Below are 8239 nucleotides of genomic sequence, written 5' to 3' on the forward strand. Positions count from 1 at the left end.
CTAGCCATATAAAGGGTTAGAGCGGTTTCCACCCAAGTTGAAGGAGGTCTCCACTACCATCTCGTGGGGAACTGTAAGTGCACTGTGGAGCCTAGCAAACTCCGCGTGTGTGTCTTGGAGGAGAATTTAGGGGCCTGATCAGTCTCTAATCCCTTCCCGTCATCGTGGTGTTATATATATATAAATATATATATATATAGCGACGTACCCCCATATTCAGCGCTCGTGGAAGTCGTGCTTCGACGACTCATCTCAGTTTGGTTCATTGTGGTTCACAAAGAGCTCTCATCCCTGTTTATTTTGCAACTGTAACTCAGGCAAGTTGTCTTCCTGCACTGCGACCATTCACGGTGTAAGTAAAGTTTTCTTTTGCAATCCATACGCTTCCGTGCCTGACTCTATTTCATCGTGGAAAAACCCCACCTGGCAGTTCAGGCTACTGGCCATAGCCTCAGACCGCCACTCGACCTCGACATGGCATCACAAACAGGATACGGGGAAGACACGATGGAATTTGAATTAGTGAAAAACTGCCCTCGGCGCAGTGGGAAACGGCACATAACAGACGCCGAAGAATTAGAGGCACATATCGCCTATCATCAGGCGGGCGGAACGGGTGAAAGCCTCATCAGCGGCTACTTTTCGCTGAAGGGAGAAGAGAGGGAAGGACACCTTCACCCCGGAGCTTTCGGGTGTGTGATGGGTGGAGAGCGGGTCCTGTTTAGATCCCGAGAGGAAGGGGGCACCGTATCCTCCGTCTGAGTGAAACCGGCGGGCGCAGCAGACCTGACCTTTGACCCAGAGTATACCCGCTGCCTGCGATATGTGCAAGAGACGGAAGACCAATTCAGTCCCCAGGCAGTTTTGTCTAGATTGAGGAGCTGCGAGCTCCCGTCCGATCTCCGTTAAAGTTCAGAGACAGAGGGACGCGCCGCAACTGAAGGGGTAGCCCCAAAGTGTGACAAGGAAAGAATGTTAAGTGTAATGGTCCATACTGTGACAGCTTTAATGCAAGAAAATGCAAGTTTAAAAGCCCGGCTGCTCGCAACCGTTCAGGCAGCTAAAGATGCGGCTGCGAAAGGAGATCCTGAGACGCTATTTCAAGATGGCGCTGAGCAAGAAGGGAGCCACGCGGTGGAGCCGGAAAAGACGGGAAGAGCTTCAAAAGAACAGGTGAGAACCCGTCCAGCGGTCCCACCCACTGAAGTGACGTTGCTTCCGGTGGCCCTGCCTTCTTGCCGCGGGGAGGGAGCATCGAGCGGAGGAGAGCATCCGCCCCTCCTGCCAGAATCATTAATGGCTCTAGCAGCAGTTCGTCTTGTAAAAACAACCTGCCAGGCAACTGACTCACCGAGTGCAGCTTGTGCCACCACCTATCGTGCTCGCAATCGGACTGAGTTACAAGAACTGTACGAGGAGTCAAAGATCAGGCCCGGAGAAACCCTAGCTGTGTGGTTGGGACATCTAGTTGTGGAGTTTGGGTCCGACTTGTTGGACTTGGATGAAGCGAGTTTCCTGATCCAGTGGACCTCGTGGAGCAGAGGGTATGTCACCGACATCGACACAGTGACGTGCAACACTCATTGGCCCATTCTGTTTCCAGCGCTTGCTGCAGGACAAATCGGTCAGGAATCTCACGCATGGCATGACGGACGGATGAAGAGAGCCAGTGCGGAGCAACTTTTGCTGGCCATAATCGGGATCTCGTACTGCTCCTGGAACCCCCAGAGCATGTGTACTGTGACTAACACCATCCCAGCAGAGAGGGCCATGGCCTCACCGTTATCTGTGATATCCTGGGACTGTTCCAATAAAGCTGGACAGCGTAAGAGCCTGTGTTGAGGTCTATAGAGGAAAGAACACCGTCATCCTCCGGGTTTTCCTCAACCCAATGGCTGGTCAACCTGCAAGCAACCTTTTGTGTCAGCTTTCGCGACTGTGCATCCTTATGAAGTCAAAAACACCTAGCAACTGGGAGCATCGATACCCGATCGAAGCTCAGGGCGCAAGTCATAGCGAACCTGATTATCAACCGTTGCCGCAGAAAACGCACGAGGAGCGAATCAAGTTTGGATTCCTCATAAACCGTTCTGGGCTCCCTAAGCAACAACTTCGTATCCTGGGAGATGCAGGCCAATGGCAACTGGCCTATGAACTGGGTTTTCAGTATTCCGAGAAGCCAGATGACGATTCCTCGACAATGTCATCAGCATTTTTGTCTTGCTGAATGTGGATAAAACCCCGCGGTGTATCTCCTTCCGTGTCGGTTGTATCTGCGAGCGTACGAGGGAAAAAATCATCCAAAGCGGAGCCGTGCCCGAGCACCTGTATTGTGTGCTGTGGGAAAAGCAGGAAGCGGCGGCAAATCTAGCTGACTGCCCTGTCACGCGCGTTTCCATGTAAATATTGTAATATAGAATAATTTATCATTTTGAGGATTTTTGTTTTACAGGTCCAGGACTCAGAGTGCATGGTGGAGGCAAGTCCCGAGAGAGAGAATCATTGGAAAGGCGAGGGCTTGACTTGTGACTTCACCATGACACCTACTGAAACACTGATAATTGAATTTCTTGTAATGAATATAATTATGAGTCTGTGTGTTAGTGCCGGCTATTATTTGGTTCGATCCTTAGAGGACGAACTTATTTTGTTGTCTGAATTTGTGTTTAACCGTTTAGTTTATGAACCAGCTGAGAGAGCTCGTAACGACCCAAACGACGCGCATGTGGTCTAAATTCCAGTTGTGCCATCGGCAAGGGGGCATGTCATAACCCAATGATTTTTAGTGCCTCGGAACATTGGAATTTTCCCGCCACATGGAGCTTTCTTTGCACGATGGATTTCTCAGCTGCAGAGAGAAATCCCCGGTGCAAAAGAGTTCCCGCCATTCATATGCAAATTAGTGTCCCGTTATTGGTCAGTTCTAAATTATTCCTACGTGGCGGCTGGCAATTGGCTCGCTAGCCATATAAAAGGTTAGGGGCGTTTCCGCCCTAGTTGGAGAACTCCGCGATTTCCCCTAGAGTGGAACTCTGGCAGCTTGATCACCCGTGGTGTTATATATATATAAATATATATATATATAGTGATGTACCCCCGTGTTCAGCGCTCGTGGAAGTCGTGCTTCGACGACTCATCTCAGTTTGGTTCGGTGCGGTTCGCAAAGAGCTCTCATCCCTGTTTATTTTGCAACTGTAACTCAAGCAAGTTGTCTTCCTGCACTGCGACCATCCACGGTGTAAGTAAAGTTTTCTTTTGCAATCCATACGCTTCCGTGCCTAACTCTATTCCATCGTGGAAAAACCCCACCTGGCAGTTCAGGCTACTGGCCATAGCCTCAGACCGCCGCTCGGCCTCGACAGCTGGGTTCTGGCACAGGGCCCACAGTGGCATTGGCCTGAGCTCAGGTAGAAGCAAAACTTTCCAGCTCGCATGTTGCCAATCCTTGGCTTAGGTCTTCAGCACCATGACCTGACCATGGCACACTTACCGCAGTGCTGGTGACCAGGTGGTCAGTCTGTTGGGGAATTGGCCAGCACCACATGACCATAAGAGGGCCCACAGAGTGGTCTGGCCTCAAAGGGCTCCCAGGATAAAAGGAACTCCTCAGCGGTAGCATGGGGGAGGGAGAAAGAGGACACACCACATGTTCAACCTGAAACACTCCCTGCAGCTGGAGCAAAACCAGCACACCCACATGGGAGTGGATTGCTGAGCCAGGCTACCAGAGCCCTGATTGCCGTGAGACCTTCTTGCAGAGGTGAGCAGCACATTTACCTGTGGCATCACAGCAGGGAATCCTTCTAGGGCCAGGAGGCCCTGCCAGGAGAGGAGGTGCCATGGATGACCAAGTACCTTTAAGGAAAAGAGCAGGTTTTGCCATAGGAGCTGTGACAGTTGAACCAAATGGTGCAGAGCCAACTGATCTCCTGCTCACTCACTATGGACCATGAGGGGAGCTGGGATGAGAGGAGGGTATCCTGAGAGGGACTGGTAGATCTCACTGGTGAAGAGAACCCATTGGGCAGCCCTATAGCTACATCCACTGTGTTTGAGCAGCTGAGGACCCAAAATCCACTCAGGCAGCAGTGGTCTTGTAAGGCCCTAGTGGGCATGAGGGGACCTTTCCTGAAGTACTGGGGTACATGGCCAGGTTGCAGCTGGCCTAGAACCCCAGCTCACATGGGGAACACCCAAAGAGGAGGAGCGATTGGGAGCCAGGTGAAGCACACCTCACCAAACCTAGAACACTGAAGTAAAGTGTTAGGTGCAGGTAGCATTAATGTCCTGTTTACCTGCATCACCTGAGTATGTTTAGTTTAATTATTGTAAGTTATGTGTTCGTCAACTAAGCGGGCCTCACCATGCTCCTGTGGGGAACTGAGTGGGCAGTTAGAACTAATGGAACCAGTGGCTCCCAACATCACCAAGACCAGAGTGGACCACCTGAGTGGAAAGCGGGGTGGTGTAGGGGAAGCGGTGCCCCACACAAGACCAACCGGCTGAGGCACCCGGGGCCAGATGGAAAGTACTATGAAACACATCCAAGTAATCTCAAATGACATCAAGTCATGGCAGGAAAGTATACTTCAAGGTGATTCCCAGGTGGACAGGGCATGCCAGCAGCAGTGCTGCAAGTGTGGGCCTGCCACAAGCACATATGGTAGTGAACATGGGAGGTGGGTACTCAATATGCTTAGGTGCCTGCCTTCCTACATCTTTAGGTACCTAAATCCTTTTGTAAATTTAGCCCTTTTTATCTCCCTTTCCCCAGCTTTAAATTAGACTTGCATGCTGGAGTATTTTCCCCAGGTATGGAAAAGACCAAGATGACTTGGCATGTAGTCCCTAATTTTCAGTATTACATTTTATATTAGAGATACACATGCGCAGAGGGACTTCAGTTGATGACGCATGTGCTGACTTCAGTTGATGAAGCATGTGTAGTTATGATTTACAGAACGTACCAGAATGTTACAAACTTTTGACCTTTGGTAGAGCTTGCCCAATAACTACACCTAGAGCATGTGCCCTTTCCCAAAGCTATGGGTGGGAAAGTAAGATGTGAGTGTGGTATATGAGTGACAGCTACCTTTCTGATGTATGCTGAGAGATGATTGGATGAAGGAATGGGTAGGTATTGATTGAATGATTGACAAGTCTGAAAGAATCCTGCTTGGTTGGAGTGAGTGGGAAGACTAGGCAAGATAAAAGGGAAATTGACCAGTGCTCTCTCTGTGGTGTTGGGATCTTGTGTAAGGGATGCTTGCTATTGGTTTCATGAGATGAGATTGAGCAAAGAAGCTCTCTAAAATGAGCAAGGAGGGTCGTTAGATCAAGCAAGAAGACTTTTGTCTCTGCAGTTGTGAGTGGTCTTTGTGTGGTTTGCATGTATGGCCGTGTCCAGAGGTACGCGGACGTAGGGTATGTGGTACTGCAGACCTGTCTGTGGTGCCACACACCACACATGCAGGCATTCCCCACACTTCTGCCTTGCAGTGCGGGAGGTTTCTCTGACCCCGGGAGATTCTGGGGTAAAAAAAAAAACAAAACATGCTGAAAAACAGGGTGGAGCACATGGCAGCAGCATGCACTGCCCAAAACTGGATCCTGGCCAGCCAGTGCCACAGTCTGACTGTCAGCCAGGCTTCCTGCTGTGGCTGCAGCCCTGGCAGGCCCCCAAGACCCCAGGCAAGGCTACTGGGGCCAGCACAGTTGCTATTCCAGCCTCCCCTACCCCACTGAGGGTAACCTGTGGCACTCCAGAGCACACAGCATGGGCATTCCCTGGGGACAACTAGCAGCAGCACAAGGTGTGCCCCTGCTACTTGTCCCCAGGAAAACAAATGTCTGCACACATCTGGATGCACTCTATTTGTGTATAACAGCTAGTCTTGGCATTTGTGGTGTTTGTATTGATGTTTCTTTTCATCTTGCCAGTGCTGGTTGTAGCCTTGTCTAAACTTTGTGGCAGTAAAAGAGTTAATAATGATGAGGGAGCTGACTAGGGGGGATCCTTCCCCCGAGTGACAAAGGGGATCCCCTCGGAGGCTGCTCCTAGGGGCTTACCCCAGAGCACCAGGATCTGAGACCCCGCAGTGGGAGGGGAGAGTGGAGGGGCAGCCGGCAGGCACTTCCAGGTAATCTGGGGTATCTGATTGACTGCTTGGCCACTGCTCAGCCACCTGATTGGCAGCTCGGCCACCACGAGAAAATTCAAACCACCAGCTTTAAAAAAGCCCCAGTTTGACTTAGCGCCCAGCAGTTGGGTGCAGTAGGAGGGAGAGGAGGCTGACTGGGCACATGTGTAGGCTCTCAGCACACGTGTGCCCCCTGCAACATACCTGAGGTGGCGGAGGCTGAGAAGCAACAGCGGGGGCAGCAGCAGCAGCTGACTCCCTGAAGGTAAGTGGGGCAGGAGCTGGTGCAGCTGACGAGGATCCGGAGGGGAAGCCCCCAGATCCCCCTTTGCTAAGCCGGGCAGGGAGCCATGCTCCTGAGCCACGCATGAACAGAGCGCACAAACAGGCGCACTCTGTAAGGGCGCGCCTGCATTTGTGCGAGGTGGGCACACAAAGAGTAAGCGACAAGAAGGAGCACCTAGCAAGAGCGATGATGACTCGAAGCTCAGCAGCTAAGATAAGAGCAACAAAGGTAAGAGCACGGGAGGCAGCTGCAGCTCAGATGGTGCGGCCCACCCATGGTTCCTCTGAGGTGTCCACTCGGAGCCCTGCCCCCCTGTCTGCAGGGGTGGCCTGACAGTGACCCTGCCATCGTGGGGGGGGGGAGCCCCCTTGCCTGTCCCTCGTGTGCCCACCTTTGGGCCTTGGAGGAGCAAGTGAGGGAACTCCAGGAAGCAGTCAGCAGGCTAAGGGGGATCAGGGATGATGAGGCTGTGATTGATGGGTATTTCCATTCCTTACAGCTCCAGACGCCCACGGGTGAAATTCCACATGAGGAGTGTGCAGCAGGGGAGTGGAGGACAGTCACCTCTTGATCCAGGCGGTGGGGCCTGGTGTCTGCTTCCCCATTGCGTGTGGGGAACAGATATGGGGCCCTGACAGCCGTGAAGGAGACAGAGGAGGAGTATTTTCCTGCAGAGGAGGTGATCCCTGTAGCCTCTACCTGGAAGGCTGGAGGATCACTGCCCAGGCAGAAGAAGAAATGCTGAGTGATTGTGGTGGGCTACTCGATCCTGAGAGGCATGGAGAGGCCGATCTGTCGACCAGATCCTATGGTGAGAGAAGTCTCCTGCATGCCTGGAGCTAAGATCAGGGACATCACTGAGGTGATTCCTGCTCTCATTAAGCCCTCTGACTACTACCCCATGGTCCTCGTCCATGTGGGAACCAACGATGTGGCTAGGACCAGCCCTGACCGCATCATGAAGGACTTCCATGAACTGGGAGACAGCCTCAAGAAGACTGGAGCACAGGTTGTATTTACTTCCATCCTTCCGGTTGGCAGCAGCCAGAGACGCCAGGGTGCCCGCATCAAGGAAGTCAACCAGCGGCTACAAAGCTGGTATCTTCAGGAGAGTTTTGGATTCTACAGCCATCACCAGCACTTCCAGGGAGGAGACTTCCTGGGAGATGATGATCTTCATCTCTCTCCCAGAGGTAAGTATCTGTTCGCCCGCAGGTTGGCTGATCTCCTTCAAAGAGCTTTAAACTAGGCTCAACGGGGGTTGGGGAACCGGTGGTCAAAGAGAGCCCAGGGCTGGCAAACCACAAACAAGATGCCAGATTGCACCAGGTAAGTATTAAGGGGTTGGTAAGCCATAAACAAGGCACCAGACCACACCAGGTAAGTAATAAAGGGAACGCATGCCATCAAGGCACAGGGGCACCAAGAGCCCCCTTTGGGGGACTAAAATGTCTTTATACAAACGCCAGGAGTATAGGGAACAAGCAGGAGGAGCTCGCACTCTTCTTGCTAGCACCCAGTATGACCTAGTCGGACTGACCGAGACACGGTGGGATTCTACACATGACTGGGCGGTAGGCATTGAGTAGTATAGGTTGTATAGGCGTGACAGAGTGGGGAAAAAAGGTGGGGGGGGTAGCACTCTATGTTAAGGAGCAGTATACGTCTTCCACCATTAAGGCGGGAGTGGAGGAGGGAAACACCGAAGCATTGTGGGTCATGATCCAGGGCGGGACCAGGGGAAAAGGACTTGGTTGTGGGGGTCTACTACAGGCCTCCTCATCAGGATCAAGAGCTAGATGATGTATTCTCC

This window comes from Alligator sinensis, unplaced genomic scaffold, assembly GCF_000455745.1.
Source record: "Alligator sinensis unplaced genomic scaffold, ASM45574v1 scaffold481_1, whole genome shotgun sequence".
In the NCBI taxonomy this organism is placed as follows: Eukaryota; Metazoa; Chordata; order Crocodylia; family Alligatoridae; genus Alligator; species Alligator sinensis.